The sequence below is a fragment of the Schistocerca piceifrons genome, chromosome 4, assembly GCF_021461385.2.
Source record: "Schistocerca piceifrons isolate TAMUIC-IGC-003096 chromosome 4, iqSchPice1.1, whole genome shotgun sequence".
NCBI classification, from domain to species: Eukaryota; Metazoa; Arthropoda; class Insecta; order Orthoptera; family Acrididae; genus Schistocerca; species Schistocerca piceifrons.
Genome location: NC_060141.1, coordinates 626,124,666 through 626,143,733, shown reverse-complemented (window position 1 = coordinate 626,143,733; position 19,068 = coordinate 626,124,666).

The following is a 19,068-nucleotide window of genomic DNA, read 5'->3' as shown; positions in this document are numbered from 1 at the left end:
CCCTGAATTTCTTCAGCTGGCGAGATTAAAACCAATCACCTTTCAGCTTGTGACAATAGGTGCTTAGGATACCACTGTCACTGAACCCCTTTCCAGTCCTCTGGTGAATTATGTGTGGTTAAAATGACTGTCGGCAAAACATTGTAATCAAAATATCTGTGATTAGAAGAGGCTACCCAATGCTGTCATGCTTCAGGGGTAGCCAAACAACCAGGCTAACGTAAAAAAGGGTAGCCATGGCAAGGGTAGTTCGAACAGATTTTCGGTGACGCCAGTAATCGTCACTGGATCAGGGCCGGACACCGATTCGACCACCGGACATGCTGCCTCGAGGAACTTCTCGCCATCATTAACTTAAAATGGCAGCGTATCTGTCTCAAATCTGGCAGGGACCTTAACTGCAAAAGCTTTTGATAATAACTGTATAAACCAGATTGAATTTAAGTCATCTAGGTGTTTGAGATCATGTTCATTCCATGTGGTGGTGTGGCGATACTTTGATGATACACTGAAGAACAACTTGTTTGTGCTTATGTAGATACTAAAAATAAAGAGAGTGGACTCTTCCGGCAAGCGGAGATGCGCTAGGTTACACGGTGGATCTCTCAGCCGTGGAAAGAGCGCTAAGATAGAGACATTTAAAGAGTGCTAATGTATAATATCAAGATTGTAGCAGACTGAAAGGCAATAATAATGGGCTTGCACTCCGTGATTAAACACTGTGCCGTGCGTGGGTTCTATGTTCATGACGCTACAGCTGAGAACTTCTTTGGCCAATTGTTGCAATTTTATTTAAGCACACGAGCTCTACAGGTGCATTAAAATTTTTCGTCTATGTTAATCACAAGGTACAAATATACTTCTTTCCTTATCACAGGTTGGTCATTTATTCAGATTGTGGGATTTGTCGTTCTTGATAATGTTCCTTTTAGTAACATATAAACTGTTTTCTGTGCCGCTGTTATTAGTTTGTTTTCTGCGCACCGTTTGCTTAATCTTTCAAGAACTACCATACTATTTTTCTCTAATGTAGCCCTTGTGTTCGCAGGTACTGTAATTAGCAGATGCTTGCGTGGGCGATGCAGCCGCTAGTGTTGGTTATACTCTGAAACTGGCTCAGTAATCGCTCTATGAGTACATTTCAGAACTCTTGACCACAACAGAGCTCAAACGGCATCGTTTGGTGACGTCTTTCACAGTTTTCTTTCTACGACATTCTGATTGCACCTGCCTGTCTGTGCAGTAATCTCGTAGACTGTTGTAGAGACTCGTGGGACAATCCATCTGTTTTTAACAGGGCAGGCCACCAAAAATTAGCAAACGCCCCAGCTGTATCAGTCATTACACCTATAACACACTTGTAGACTGACGTGTTGTATTCGTTGCGTGATTTATCGCATCCTCGGCAGATTCCCCTTGCCCGAAACCGAACTGCAGGCGGCTCAGGCCTACTTCCTGCCTGTGGTCCGTCACGCGGCGGCACGGAAGCTTCTGCTGTACTTTGGCTACAACATTTGCCAAACATTTGGCCTTAAGATTTTGGTTCTCTCGGGTCTTTGTCTTCCCCCTTTGTGTAAAGATATTCGAGATTTTCCAGATTCTGGGCACACAAACCTGCAAAAGACAAAGCCTGGTAACAACACTAAACGCAAACTACAGTAATACACTGTGGTGGCCGTTCTACATGTCACAGAAAATCGCAACCCTATTCATTTACATACCCGCCGAAGGTGTGTAGGTGTACGAACTCACACTGCCACCCGATGACAACAGTTTTTGCTGACTAGAAACAATATAAAAAATCCAGTACGGCGTACGTTAACAGCCTTGCTTACATAAACTCAAATTTACGTTACCGCTTCCAGATGAACAGGAATTCGTTATGCAATTGACTAGTTCTTCCCACGAGGCAAAAGGAATTTCTCTTCTGTGATAGAGTACCTTTTACACATGAATCTAGTAATACTAGTTATGGCAGGCGAGAGAATGGATCAGTTCATAGTGCCCTGCATTTTAAGCAGTACAGTCATTGGAGCCTTAGACTTTCACAGACATGGCAGAGTCTAACAATCGAATATACCCGTAGGTAAGCTGGGAGGGGAAACAAGCAATCCGAACCACAGATCTACTCTGACTCCTCCCCCCCTCCCCCCCCCCCCCCCCCCCCCCCGCATTTCGTCCTCAAAAGGGGACAAACGGACCACCGTTTCTAATATTACCACCTTCCCGCGGGTGGGCAGACGAGAATGAATGGCGGGAACCCCCCCCCCCCCAAAAAAAAAAATACGCCTGGTATAATTAACAAGAATAAGTAAATGAATTCAATTAAACTTCATAAAATCTGTTAATCATCAATACTCAACTTCTGGTGCGTTACGACTCCCTGGACTGAACCAACGCAGCACCTCCAAATGCTCTGCCGAGCCGCCCGCTGCCAGCCGTTTCAACGGACGCAGGAAGGCTCGCCGATTTTCAGAACCTCCTCGCCGGTCGACAGCATGCGGCAGAACTGCAGATTAGGCCCCTTGCGGACCCACGCTCAGGAAGATCCTTTCGCGACGAGCAGTTAACGCCCCATACCACGAGCCGCTGCTCGCGTCGCTTACACTGATGCCGCGGTCTGCGGGCTGTCCCTCTAGCACCGACAGAGAAGTCGCTTCTTGATGCCCCGACTGCCAACTCTCCACGAGAGTCCATAAAGCCACTTCTTACACGCACGCGAACAGCCCACTTTTCCCCTTTCCCGCTAGAGGCAGACACCGAAGCCTTCAATTGCGACAAAGGCGCCACAGCTAGAAAACGGAGGGCGACTGCTTCACGCAACGCGCTGCGGGGCGCTTTTCAAAGCTAACTTTACTACGGCTCAACGTCTACTGGCTGCTTCACTTTTTTTACCAGACACCGTTTGTTATTTATGTTGTTATCCCAGATCACGTAAGAAACAGATTGACCGTCCTTACGGCGGAACAGGCAACCGTAAAAATAGTTTCCCCGTCGGTCAACAGATGTCACAGGCGACGCTACAATGCTAACTGACCTGTCCATGTCGCGGAATTGGCAACGCTGTATTTTCGGTGACGGGAATGACGCTGATTTGCGTTCAGCTAGAGCGCTGCGCGCGAAATGCATTCGTCTCACTGCTGACTGTAGCTCATGATCGGCTGTGGTTTTTCCCGAGTTTACAGTCTAAGAATGTAGATTAGCTCCTGTAATTCTACAAACCAAGTTTATTTCTCACAATCATATGCGAAATGAAATAAATGAAGATAACACACAAACATTTCTCGCGAGTTAGTGTTTAAATGCAGACTGTATTGCAGTCGCAAGGGTTTTACACTCGCCTTCCATGCCGTCTTTTTCTCTTTGCTATACAGCTCTTCTGATACGGATTATGGTGGTAAAAAAGATCTCCACGTGCAGGTTAACACTAGAAAGTTTTCAAAATCCGCACTCGGTTATGATGCGAATTAAGGCTGGACATATTTCAGTGACATTTCAAATTTAAATTCTTTTACTTTGCATGTAACTTATCGTAAATGATATAAGAGTGGCACAAAACGATGAATTTTGGATTGTTGTTGAAAGGGGGCTGCAAACGCGGTAATATACAAGTGAAAGCGTGTTTTTCGAGCATATTTTGGCGGTGTCAACTTTGAAGAGCCACAGACGGCAGACCATAATTATGTTAAAAATTTACTTTGTACAGTTTAAAGATAGCCCGCAAATATTCGCAACAGACGTACGATTTCATCTGCAACACAGTTATTACTGGGGATATCCGCACTCGCGCAGACCTGTTACTATTAGTGTTGTTTTCAAGTGAAAGCTGTGTGAGGATTAATAGCGCTCAGATAAAAAAAATTAAAATAGGCAGCGTCTATAGTTTGCATGTTATGCTCGTTCTCTTCTATTCTCCTCCCTTCATTCCAGTATAAACGCTTGTTCACAAGCATAAACGAATGGCAGTGAACATTGGCGAATTATCTATGAACACTAGTTTGCAGCAGTGTAAACGAGGTTTTACACTCGTTCACTTCATTCGCTCTAGTATATACCTGGATTTAGAGGGACCGATGATCGAGCAGTTAGATGACGGCTATTATTAATTTATTGCAATGTTGCGATTTCAGCTCTAGAGCCATTTTCAAGTACCAAGGGAAAGGTCTTTTAAGGTAATGCTTCTTAAATCGTTTACCAAATGTTACCACACTATGCTTTGCATTTTGTTATCCATATGTTATATTGGTTTCAGTTTTCACATTGCACACAAAAATGCCTCTACACCCAAAATTACGATAGTGAAGTGAATAAACAGTTTTAAAAAGTCCAAATCGCAGCAAAGATTTCATTTAAAAATTATATGATATGATTCTTGTACAGGAAGGGCTGCCACGTTATATCGAATATAACATCGACAAAATTTAAAAAGGATCGAATGCTTATGGCTCTTTATTAATTCTTACTCGTAACCAATTTATTGATTTGCCTGAATTTAAAATCCACTCGCGTAACATTTCTTTATCTTTGACGGGAAATCTGAACATTTTTAGTTCAGGATTTGTTCGTCTACTCCCTCCACAGTTGACATACTCGTAGGTCCTCGGTATGACGACTCGATCCACTACCACCGGTATGTCAGAAACAGCTGTACTTCACAGACGCTAAATAGTGGAAAGCTGCACGCGTTCGGCCCATGTTGCCACATATTTCACAGAACGGAGTGCCATCTAGTGGTTAATTCCAGAAGTAAGGGTGTGACGCTGTTGCCGCCTGTTGGCCGTTCCCTGACAAGGGTTGCCTGCTAGACCAAGCGATCGGGCAATCTGTTTCTTACGTGATCTGGGGTTGTTATCAATACCCCCGATATGGACTGTGTCCTTTTAAAAATAATGAGGACGTAGAATCGCATACTTTCAAAACGCGTGCTGAGGGTGACCAGCTGGTGCAGCTCTTGGAGTGTGGCAAATCAGCGGTGAGCGCGTCGCCATGATTAGGGCGGTGCTAATGAAAGCTGCGGGGCATTCCCCGCGGACTAGCCGGCGGCAGCGTAGACGGCTTGCCGCAGGGCTCGGAGCGCGACCGCCGCCACGTCAACGCCGCTCGCAGCGCCGCCGGCGGCCAAACCGCAGATGTACGAGAGGGGGCGCCGCAATCAGGCGGCTCCGCAAGTAATAGCCCGGCGCGGCGTGTTAGCGCCGCAGCCCCAATTACACCGCCAAACCGCACACCCAGCGCCGTGCAATGCATCAACTGTCCTTTTTTGCTGTAGTTCTGTTCTGTCGCCTGTCTTCTCTGCCTGTGTGTAAAAGCATTTTTACTAGGGCCGTGGCTTAAATAGCGATATATCGATACCGTCCCAAGTACTATCGAACCGTACAAGTGCGATATTGTCTCCTCGGATATATCGATATCAAAATAGCAATATCGAGAGCCGTATTTTTATTTTATACTACATTTTTTCACAATTGTCGGTAATAATTTGTAGTAGAACATAACTTTAGTTTGACTATTTGAAGCAAGGATATGCGGCACAAATGAAGTACGATTGCACTGGGGGGTGGCGGTGTGAATAGAATAACAAAATCTCCGCTTTGCAATCGTTCTTTTGAAATTGCAGTAGAACATAATTTTACATTCGTTGTGTGAGGCAGCCTTACTATTTTTGAGCTTTCATCATGTCCGCCGGCCGGGGTGGCCGAGCAGTTCTAGGCGCTACAGTCTGGAACCGCGCGACCGCTACGGTCGGAGATTCGAATCCTGCCTAGGGCGTGGATGTGTGTGATGCCCTTAGGTTGGTTAGGTTTAAGTAGTTCTAAGTTCTAGGGGACTGATGACCTCAGCAGTTAAGTACCATAGTGCTCAGAGCCATCATGTCCAGTCTTTCTCTTTGACTGTGAAGTTAGTATGGGAGGAACAAACATAAAGCCCTAATGCATTGTGTGTGTGGGGCGGTGGGGGGGGGGGGGGGGGGAAGGGGCGTGGGGTGGTGGAGGTGTGGCGGCGGTGTGAATGGAGCAACAAGATTTCCGCTGTGAAGAAATAACACACCAGTTACATTAAAAAAAACTATTTTAGAAACAACCAGTGTGCAGTTTTTCGCGTCGGCATTCTTCAAAAACTGTTGCTGAAAATAATGAAGAAATACCTAAACTACAAGAATTGTCTTAGCTATTAGTGGAAACGTGTGTGGGGAAATGCTGACGTAATCGGTGCTCGGCTCTACCAGCAGAAACTGCAACGTTTAGCTTCACCACACAACTGCTAGGTCGCTGGTGTTGGCAGAAATGAGATAAACAGGGAAGTCGAAATCGAGTGTTCCGGACATATCCTATATGTGACGAAATCAAACGACGGATCCATCGAACACCATTCATTGTGCCTCTTAGGTGCAACTAACTCCATTGTTAGCAAAGTAACTATCGCCAGACTGAACGGACAATGTTTTCCTTTCAGTTCTTGTTCTGAGGGGGATAAGCAGCCTGCTAGTTTGTTGATTTACACGATATCTAATAATAAATCAATATTTAAAGGTGTACAGCTCTAAAACCGGCAGTATGCTAACAATGTACAGCCGATATTTTATAGGCAGGTACGTCGATATTTCTGTCCCTTTATATCGATTTATCGACAAGTCCTTCGATATATCGAGAGTTGATAACTAATTTTTAGCAATATATCGGATTCCCGATATTTTTTAAAATATCGACAGTCCTAACCTTGACCAACATATTCTGCTTCTTCTTCCCGCCAATTGTACCACGGTGACGGCTTCTTCGTACATTCACAATGCATTTATCTTAACTCTATAGACTGACGGTTTTTCTCTCAGCACAATCTTCAGCTTTCTTAATGAGATATGACACGTTCAACCGCCACGAACGAAGCTGGTATAGCGTGGTTGCGATCTGGCAATAGAACGACGGGAACCAAGGTAATTATCAGGCAAATTATTTGCGTGCAGAAATACACTGACATGAGAAAAATCATGCGATACTCCATAATATCGTGTCGGACGTCCTTTTGCTCGGAGTAGTGCAGCAACTCGACGCGGCATGGACTCAAGCAAGTCGTTTGAAGTGTTTTGCAGAAATATTGACCTATGTTGTCTCTACAGCCGTTCACAACTGCGGAAATGTTGCCTGTGCAGGATTTTGTGCACGAACTGATATCGGGCGATAGCCAAATCATTCGCTCGAATTGTCGACAACGTTCTTCAAACCAACCACGAACAACTGTGGCCCGAGTGAAAAGATATCATTGTTTAGGAACATCAAGACCATTAAAAGACACAAGTAGCCGAACACAACCATTTACAGAGAATGATCGGTTCAGTTGGAGGAGAGGACCCAGTCCATTCCATGTAAACGCAGCCCACACCGTCATGAAGTCACCACCAGTTGTCACACGGCTTTGTTGACAACTTGGGATCTGCACCATACTCTAACCATATCATCAGCTCTTACGACTGAAATCGAAAGACATCTGATCAGGCCATGACTTTCCACTCGCCTAGGGTCCAATCGATATGGTCATGAACTCAAGAGAGGAGCTGCTGGCGATGTCTGCTATTAGCAAAAGGCACTCACTTCGGTCTTCTTATGCCTTAGTCCATCATCACCACATTACGTCGCTCTGCCGTAACGATTACCTTACGTTCGACGTACGTCCCACATTGGGTACTTCTCGCAGTGTTGCTTGTCTGTTAACACTGACAATTCTACGCAAACCCCGCAGCAGCCGGTCGTAAAGTAAAGGCCGTGTGGCGTTCGCTGGGTTATTCAGTGGTTTGGTATTTAACTAATTTGTAAATGAAGATGACAATCTTATTTTATTACATTGAGTAATTACTAAATAATTTTTCTCCCGGCTAAAGATTTGGTCAAGGTGCTAAAGAACTCCAAGTTAACGTCGTGTTAAAGTGTTATCTGTAAGTTGTGTAAGTATCACTAAATCACTGTCCACACAAACAGATTCTATACAACTATTGATTATGATGGAAGCAGTTATCTTCAGGAAAATGATCATTAAAACCACCGAATATCAGCCGCCCACAACACTGACGTATGTTACCTGAAACAATATTCTTCGCAACTCATGTTTAATTAATTTCGGCTCCATACATCAGCTAGAAAAGTTTGTTATAAGGATCGTGCTATGAGCACTGTTTTTAAAGAACCAATCTGATTCGAATTATTTTCATTGAAATGAGTTCGGGGCCACCGGTGCACGTTTATTTTTACACATTTGTATTACGTTCGGCATTTATGTCTGCAGAGTTGCGTAATTTGAATTTGCCGCTGAGATAATTGTTAAGATGGCGGCAGACAATTGATAGAGACTTTATATTGTTAGAGTAAATAAGATAAGTATTTGAAATGCTTATTAAACATTACTTTCGTACTGTGCACTATTTAGACTTCATCAAGCAAACATTTGATTTTTTTCTAAGGAAAACACAGACAAAAACGCGATACAAATTGCTATCTTCAATGGCTGCGCTTCTTGCAGCGAAAAGAAATAATTAACACAGATAATGCTTAGTGAGAGAGGAATTAAAGTTAAAAATAATTATTCACTCATATTTATAATAATAATGAACTCTATTCTCAAGTAATAATTAACTAATAATTACAATTTCTTAACAGACCTCAGTTTGATATGCGTCCGGAACCTACAAAAGCCAACCAACAAAAGGTAAAAACAAAGGAAGACAAACGCAGATCGTAAAAGGAATTTACAATTATCATTGTCTTCGTATGATACACATCGATATGTACAATTAAATCATAGAATATTATATAAATAATTAATATTTATCATTGTTTCCACTATTTTTTCATATGTCGAGTAGATAATGTTTATAACTGTTACAGGCATAATTTCCTCTCGTAGCACTGTAGCTAAAATTTATCTCGTGGATGTTACAGCCGTCGGCCACTGTGCTGTCCATCGTGAAAGGTAATGCTTGAAATGAGTTATTTTCGGCACACTCTTGACGATGTCGATGACGCAACACTGAATTCCCTAACTTTATTTATGGATTCTTCCGTCGCTTCTTGATAGAACAGTTCCATATTGAGGGTTGAATAACACCTCAAACAGAAGCCATTTGTGTCATGTGTTGCTAGCTCTGCCTCACGTATTTCCTCATAAGTGAGCGGCGGTTTCATGATACTTGAAGAGGCGATTGTTGGGAGGGTGTGAGTAGGGTTGGTTCTGTGTCAATCTCCCATGTCCGTCCTTGCCAGTTTTCCTCAGAAGGATGGAAGTGATGTGCAGTCGCCGGTAGGTTTGTAACCTCCCCCTCACTTATCGACCTTAATGACAGTGAAAAATTAAACCGCGTGTACCTAATGCAAATTTGGGAAAAGCAATCGTCACCGAAGTCAATTTGTCGGTAAAGAGGGAGGAAAGGGTTACATCTAAATGAAAGGAAAAATGCGAATGAAACTGGTGGAAATTAATTTTGAAAAGGGGTAAAGTTAATAAAGAAAGTAAATGTGCGGCCGTTACGTTAACAATTAACTAGCGGTAATTAGATATTTGAGATTTGGGGGAAATTACGGTCGCCAGTCCTAAGGACAATTACTATAGTAACTGAAAAAGAAAGGTTATTACACATATAATTAGCACTAGAAGCGTGGCAACTGAAGGTTGACACGTGTAGTGTAAAAACTGAAAGTTTGTCAGAAGTAATAAATTTCGCTACACTCTGACTTAATTTAGTAAAAGAATTAATAAAACCGGAAAATCGAAAGTTAATTTAGTGACTGAAGTTAATAGTGAGCTTTCTTTTTGAAGCACATAGAAATTCAGTAAAATACGGTTAGTCTTGGACTACCTGAACACTCATTTCAAAAGCTACTTGAATCTACGCAATTTAGAAATAAGAGATTTAAATTTGAACTTGAATTAAATGATTCTGAACGATTAACAATAGTAAAATTTAGTACGTACCAAGCTGAGCTGCAGTCACAGGTAACTAAAATACGGTAACAAAACTCGCACTCTTAATTTGTGCTTGTGCAATCTAAATATTGTAGCCAGGTATGAATACCTTAACTGAACTTTGAAATTAAAGCAGTGAAATCGAATGATGCTGGCGTTTGAATTTCAACGACACTCGGGCTCATTCCGGAAATGGAAGGGACCCTGCTTGGTAATGCAATTGGGACAATGAGCAACAAACGTTCATGCTAAGTTGCTGTAATTTTGTGATGCAACAATTTTAAAAGTTTGAAAAGCTGAGGTCTGCCATACAGTTCTAAAACTTTACGTGCTTCCAGTCTTCCTTGTCGGTTGATTGAAGGTTTGAAGCCGTCGATCGAGGAGGTGTCGACAGTCACTCATTGTCGGCCGTCGCTGTTGCAGAAGCTGGATGTTGGCGCGTCTTCTTCTCGACACAGTCACCAGACGAAACGGGCTCTTGATGTGCGCCAGCTAATGCTTCCCGTCCGCGACACCATGTCAGAAACTATCATCGCATGTCGAGCGCAATTACATGCTGCCAAACCCCGAAAGCGCGGCAGCTCGCGGGAGCTTCACACAACACACCTGCTCCACTGCACCACCCCAGCCAGACTCCCCCTCTGCCCGCGCTCCACGCGACAGAGTTAACACTACCAAAGATCCTAAACACTTTGGTTCTCCACACGACCTATCGATGTATTCGTTCGATAGCATAGTTTTCCCTAGGCCAGACCCAGCGTAAAAATACAAATAATATTTACAAGACAAACCAATTATACATCGACATAAATGCATAAATATATACCAATAGTAAAACAATTACAACGTACAAAGACACAGAAATGTTATATCTTCAGGTAACAAAATAAGGAAAAAAATTTGCAGTGCAATAGATGGAAATAGGAGGATATGCATTTCCGGCGTTACAGGTTCAGTGAAAGAAGATTCACATATAGTTGTTTATTTCCATAAAATTACAGGTAGTGTCTTGACTCGTGGTTGGCGTCATCTGCCAGTGCCCGCTGAGCAAGCGCGCCGTAAGCGGCCTTCAGCCCGCTCACAGCAGCTGACACCGCACAATTCGTTCCGGCCGACTGCTGCACTGGCGGTTCGCCGCGTGCGGTGCCCCTGGCACTGCCGCGGCAGTCAGTGGTGGCGCATGTGTAATGAACTTACACACTCTGATTTGGGAGGTACTCTGTCCCTCCCACTCATCACCCGTCTTTATCATCCGTCGTACCGCGATGACGGTTGCCGTATAGCCGTGATATCCAACGATATTGGCCTGCCATCCAGGTAGGCCCCATTCAGTCCGCCGGGAAGTCAGGAAGGCTGGTATCATTATCTTGGTGCGAAGGAAAGACCTTCAGGTCCTCCCATGTGCGACCGAGGCAGACTGTGGTGCTCACCTTTGCGACTAGTGATTACGGCGAGGTAGCCATTTCTCCAAGTAGTGGCCGTTGTTGTCCGTAGCGTGTTGTAAATCTACAACAGACTTTTGCCAGACGTGGTTCAAACGGCTCTAAGCACTATGGGATTTAACATCTGAGGTCATCAGTCCCATAGACTTAGAAATACTTACACCTAACTAACCTAAGGACATCACACACATCTATACCTGAGGCAGGATTCGAACCTGCGACAGTAGTAGCAGCGCGCTTTCGGACTGTAGCGCTTAGAACCGCTCGGCCACAACGGCCGGCGTGGCAGACGTCACTACGCTTTGTTACAGTACAGAACTGGTTTGTAAAAGCTTTTGGTACGGTTGTAATGTTGATGCATTAATTTGTTCTGAAAGTGGTGCTGATATTCAAGACAATAAAAGCAGGTTAAAAGCTGTGAGCTATCTGGGGAAGTTAACCTTGCATTAGTGAGCAACTGTTTCACCAGGTATCCAGTCTAGCTTACCAAATTCCCAGCCAGACTAACATTAATTATAATCTTTTAGTAGTCATCTTACGATAACCGGTGATATATATATATAAGACAATTTAAATAAAAAGAAATAAATCAGTTTATATTTGGAAATTTATTTTAACATTGATCATTGTTCCGTTAAAATTTCAGCTTATTAAACTTGATTCATAACTAAACTGGTGCCTTATTTAGGATTGTGAAAATGTGAGTTTGTCATCTTACGGAACACATCAAATATGGAGTCAAGAATGGAAGACTGCATACAACACTGCATTCATAAAATGACACACGAAGAACGTTGAAACATATGCAAGAGGAAATTAACCACAACCAACTGATTAAATTTTCACCCAAGGAAGTTACGTTCGTAGCGCAATCCTGTCCGTCATGAAATTACCACACACTGGTATACTAAATTCATACTAACTCTCTGTGAAATCTTCCCGAAAACAAATAGCTGAGGGCTACTATGATGATTACACTACATGCTTCACGTGGTCTACTTGGTTTACATAAAAGAGAGTAACTCCACAATAATTTTGATAATTAAAATAAATTTACAAAAGAGAAACCTTGAACTGGTTACTATCGTCATACTATTAACCTGATGGGTCAAATAATTATATAAGCACGTGGTACTGGTCTCAGAAAGTACACCCCATGTGGGTTGAACATAAAGAAAAGTTGCTATATTGAAAAATATTGTCAAGGCGAGACGTTATAATCTCACGCACAGTCGTATTTAAGATTGATGACCTTAGAGTTACGGATCTTGAACACGTGGTTCCACTTTACTCACAAAGTAGTGACAAAGCAACTACTGGAAGATATTCTGAACTTCACACTCGAATTACACTGCGTTGCAATTTAAGATAACATTAGATATTTTAGGTCAAAACCTGAAATAAAGGTGATTAAATTTTTAGTTATGCTCAAGTTAAGAAATTCATTGTCCTATGGACTTAGCAGAGACGCGCTTAGCCAGAGATCTTACAACTTCAGACGCTCGCCGCCGACAGACTGCCGTGGGCCCCTACCAAGGGTGCTTCCAGATACAAAACGGAAGTGACCAGAGAGGCAGCTTCCTATACCAACATGACAAGGGACGGACAGGACCATACTAAGAATAGAAACGTCTTTGCTTTTAGAAAGCGTAGCTACCTGTTCCGACGTTGGTCCTACTGTTTTCTAGCAGACAGGCTTGTCTGCTAGCATCAAGCATGCAACTAGAAATACATTTGCTCATTCATCCTTTCACACAGAAGGGAAGAGGGATGACCGTATCTTATCATATACAGTATATAAAAGAAAGCGGATGTGAGTTCCGTATGAGACTGTGACGTGAATTACATATAAACTCTGTTTTAAAGTGCAGTAGTGTGACAGATCGTTCTTGATTATGTGTAAAAGTAACACGTTCCACTTTCAGTCTCCTCCCAGATATTCAGAAACACCACAGTATATTTAGAAGTGGAATGTATGCCGTAAATGACAACAGTTTAAAAAAAAAAATAAACATGAAAGGAATCCAACAGAGACCTTTTCACGGTTTGTTGCATTCGTCTTGAACTTTCTTTCGTCACACAAAGTAGGTGACGTGACCCTGTCTGGCTGCTTTAACCCATTACATTCTGCTATTCAGAAACATCGATGTGGCGCTTTCCCCTGATTCAGTCTTGGGGGCGAAATATTTTCAAACCGGCCGCCTCGTGTAGGCATTACGGTAATGTAGCGGGATAGCTTCGCTCTGGGACTGAAAATTTTACCCGTTTTGCTACCCTACACAAAGTTGGCATGCAACAGTACTTCGCCTCTGCTGACAATTACTGAAACATGCGTGATTCTGTTTGTTGTGGACTGGCAAGACAGCCAATCCACAGTGACAGGTAACCGAAAGGCACGCGCTTAAACTCACGCAGGCTGGCGTGAGGTCTGAAACAGGATACGTAATGAATGCTATAAATAAAAGTACGTAGCTGCTGGAATACTTAACTTTAATCCATCATTGGTGTACATCGCTCTTGGCGATACAAGTTAGACTCTTTAGATACATGCAATATACTGTTAATGGCGCCTTGCTAGGTCGTAGCCAGTGACTTAGCTGAAGGCTATGCTATCTATATTCTCAGTGAACCATGGCTAGCAACGTCGGCTGTACAACTGGGGCCAGTGCTAGTACGTCTCTCTAGACCTGCCGTGTGGTGGCGCTCGGTCTGCAATCACTGATAGTGGCGACACGCGGATCCAACGTATACTAATGGACCGCGGCCGATTTAAAGGCTACCACCTAGCAAGTGTGGTGTCTGGCTGTGACACCACACTGTTTCTTCGTTAATAATGGAGGTGGGCCACTATGTGGTACGTGAGCTCTTACATTTTACACTCCACGGGTCTCGTGTGCGATAGTGCACAGAGTTGGATAAAAAAATAAGAAGAAATAAGGTACCTTAGTCCGTTAGGTCCTGTGCAAGACATGAAAGCTTAGAGAAAAGGCTACAAATTGTTATAAACACGTGCAATTAAATTGTTGTGACGTATTAAACCCAGTATTTGACATTAACGTTCACACTGCAAAAATGGGAATACAAGAAAAGGTGTTCGTAATTTCGTCCCCCAAGAAAACTCTGTAAAGTACAATCAGTTCAAATATATTTTTCGTTCCTAACACAACGAGGCAGTCTCATTACTATGAATAGCTTGAATGTCACGAATGAACAATATTTTCAAGTGTGTTCAGCCCTCCAAAGATGTGTACCGTATGAATTTGTTTGTATGTGTACATTAGCACCAGGTTCCGTGATAACAAACAAAGCATTTCCAGCAACGAATCCATTTCTGTCCCCTTGCTTTTTCCCATATCAAGAAAGTGAAGTAATCTTTACAAATAACAAATACAATCTGTAGCTCGTAACTGTTCCAAATTTCTTCACTGGGACGAAAATAGGAACAACGCAGGGGACGAAATTACGAACATCCCACATTTATTACAGTCACCCTTAGAGCAACGTAGAACACACACTTGAGTCTAACGATTACATAGCAGAGACTACAACGAATGAAATACATGTCTATGTCTGAATACAAATCAGTGCTCACACTAGGAATTTCGGCTTTTAATTTGACTACTTCATTAACTCACCTCCTCATAAAAAAAGATGAGAATTCCTTCGTACACGCAAGCTACACGTGTTCCACACAACAAACTCTGTCAGCAATACAGTGGACAGAGGTCACGCATGTGCGTGCAGCTAAAAATTTGTTATCAACTGTGGAAACTGAAAATTCCTAAGGGCCGAAATTAGGAGCGGGGAAGATATTAGGACCCCTTACATTATCATTTTATCCATTGTGCAAGTAATAATTTAAAATGTGTCCCTTTTTTGGATTCTTTACTTCGAAATCTGGTGTGGTCAGCAGGTAAGTAACTGCGTCCTCAAAATAATAATTAATAACAGTACTACGCAATATTATTACGAGGGAGCCCAGCAGCACAAACTGATGCTAACAGGTGCACTGTGCGGGAGCATCTCGCCGTGACAGGAACGGAATTCACATGACTGGAATAGCGTCTCCTTTTGGCCATAATGGACTAGTTATTCTTTGCACGAAATGTATATGTCAAATTTGTCTTTGCTCTGAACCACAGGCTATAACGCCTCTTCTGGTTGATGATTTGGTTTGATTTGTACTTGGCCTCGGCTAAAACTCGGCGACAGTCGGTAGAGTGTTGAGATCGTTATCAAGTTACGAAGACGACGTTACACAAAATAACAGTGCTGAACCGAAATGTCGACGTGCGTGAGATATTTACTTCACCAAGAATCGTAATTAATCGTTCGTAATCGATGTTAAACTGATTAATGATGAAATATTAATGATAAAACCAATACAGTCACATCCACAACAAATTCCCTACAAGCTGGTCGTAATTTCAAGTATCTAAGAAATCGTATCAGTGGGCTTGTTATTTGAGTCAAAGATTCTACACAAGCGCCGAGCGCTACAGTCAAATATTATCGCTGCGCGTAATTATTACTCGGGAGTTTCATGTCAATAATTTGATAGAATTTTAAATCACAAATGCACGAATTGGCACGAGAGGGTGTTTTATTGCACAATATCACTTCCTAACCAAGCCTTGAGAAGAAAACTTTCCCAAGTGTTGGGGGGGATTTAAATTATATGCTTCGGACATATCACTGAAGTTCCATAAACCACTGGCTATTATGAATGAAAATTGTCTATCAGTGTTCGTTGCCTAAATCACTGTCTAAGTAGTGTTTAGTTCAATTATCTAGTTAAAAGTTCACTTTATTCTAGTAGGTAAAAGTCCTCCGTTCGAATTCTAATACTGTGATATTTGAAGTCAGAAGATCGTATTTCAGCGTCATAATAGATCGCAATTATTCAATCTCAAAAACAATCTAAGGGCGCCTACATGTACGACCATTCAAATATATGACCTGCTTCGGCTAACTCTCGTAACGTAGTGACAATGCTTTGAATTATACTTAGTCATTACTCACGATTCCCAAAGAGTACTCACACGGAGTATTCTTTGGGAACGTTGGTTCTACTTTGCGAATGTTAATTTATGCTAATTTTACGATTTATTATGATTTTGATTTTAATTTTACTGAAATTTAATCTTTCTTTCGTAGATTCCTAAATTGTCAAGTCTTAGATTCCTGATTTAATTACCTGTTATTGTCCTAATAATAGTGATAAATGGAACTTCGTTCGCTTATTCACTTTTCTGGGAATTTGGGACTTGGGGGGAAATCTTTGGGGTATTGGGAGCTAATTTTTGATTTTTATTTCTCGTCCGAGGAAGTGGCATTACAAGGCCTCTATCATGGCACATATTTTTTCGCTTAAGCTGTGTAATGTATGAAGATTCAGCTTATCCCGTATGTACCATTCCATTCGGTACCTCACAGTTTTTAAATTTTGGACATATTCGCCTTAGCATGTCACCACGTCATAATCCATAACAAGTTCTTCTGGGCTCTTATCACAGAACAGTTCATAAATTTATTTTTGGAGTGCCTGTTTCCCTCGTACACCATTTTCGGCTGCGATTAAATAGGGACCAGTCTCGAGGAAAGGGTTTACACTAAGCCTAATGCTGATAAACGCGAGTCGCGTTGAAGTAGTCTCGTGATATGTATTCGCTAGAGTTCCCAATCTGCGAAATGAGCACAGCTCTGTGATTCCTTGAAAACTACCTTGGCCCATTGCTACACACGTGCAATATGTCTTTATCTTCCGGCTATAACGAACAGCTTTCCTTCCACTCTTCCTTCCGACGTGCGATGGGACAAATGTTGAGGGAGGATAAGAAGAAGAAACAGAAGAAGAAGAAACAACATATGAATTCGCGGCAAATACTAACGAAGAAACTTTACAACACATTTAAGAAAAGTTTCGCAGCTTTATTTTGTGGTTTTATGAGTGACTGTGATACCTTGAACTATCAGCTGCATTTCGTCGTTGTTTTGATAGTCGTTTTCCCTCTGCGCGCAGTATGGAACGTCAGCGGCGCAGCGGAACGCGGAATATACTCCGTCTGTTAATAAAGACGCACGGCGGATACACAGCGGTGGGGCAGTGCGCCGTCGCAACTTGTAGCAATAGACCTGCTGCCCACCACTAACCCCTTTCCCCACCCTCCCATTTCATCCCATCGGCGAACCTGCTGGAAGGTCGGTTTTATGTCTCCGCCGGCGGACGTCCCCTAAATTACTTGAAATCAATTTTAATCAGGGATTCTTCCAACTCAATTTCGCAACGGCCTTCAACAGACTTCCAATTAAATTCCATGTTCTTATTAAAAAAAAAAAAGGAACCACGTATCGGCTTCTATGGACCGACATTAGTTTTAGGTCCGTCCGTAAATCTTGAAATCTTGCTAAACGCTGGAATGCGAAGAGGAAATCACATTTTTCATAGGAGGCAATGTATGAAAGAGGTATTTCCTTCCGCATTCTTAGCTGTTATAGATTGAGATTTCTCGTGCTGCTGTTTACGTGGCTAGACTGTGGTGACAAAGTTTTGAGAATTACGGTATTTATCTTAACGACTTTTTCCTGTGGATAGACGCTTTCAAGCCAACCATACTAGTCCTTCAACATAGATAAATGAAATATTTATCATTATGGTACCGTAAAAAAAAGGATATTTAATTTTAGTCTTGTAAGTGACATACTTGTACAGTCATGCCTCGCAAAAATAGTTAACTTCATTCAGTGTAGTTTTCACGGACGGAATTTGCACCAATGATGATCTATGTTCCATGTGAATAGGGCTGTGAGTAGTGCGAAGAACTTCTTGTGGGCCCAAGTACCGTTATATACGAAGACAGTAACTTTTTCTCGAAAGAACAGTTACTGTTGATGACCGTGCAGCTTTTCCCTGGAATAAATGATGACTAACTGACAACCTCAGCTGCTGACAGGTGTTGTTGATATACCTCGATGTGGACAGCTGAAAATGTGTGCCCCGACTGGGACTCGAACCCGGGATCTCCTGCTTACATGGCAGACGCTCTATCCATCTGAGCCACCGAGGACACAGATAAATAGCGCGACTGCACGGACTTATCCCTTGCGCGCTTCCCGTGAGACGCATTCCCAACTGTCCACAATTCTACATATGTATTGTACCTTATAGACATTTGCCCACGGTCATCAACAGTAACTCTTCTTTCGACAACAAGTTATTGTCTTCGTATATATAGTTAAAGGCTACCCAGCCATTGACCTTCGTCTGTGCGAACGCGCACAGGTTGCCCAAACTCTTACGGGAATCGCCAAAGCGTGCGCGAGTAATGAGTGGGTGGGCAAATGTCTATAAGGCACAATACATATGTAGAATTGTGGACAGTTGGGAATGTGAGTCTCACAGGAAGCGTGCAAGGGATAAGTCGCTGCAGTCGCGCTATTTATCTGTGTCCTCGGTGGCTCAGATGGATAGAGCGTCTGCCATGTACGCAGGAGATCCCGGGTTCGAGTCTCGGTCGGGGCACACATTTTCAGCTGTCCACATCGAGGTATATCAACAACACCTGTCAGCAGCTGAGGTTGTCAGTTAGTCATCATTTATTCAAGTACCGTTTTCCAAGATGGCGGCCATGACGTCAGCTTATGACGCAAGTACCGTTAGCGGTTATTCAAGTGCACC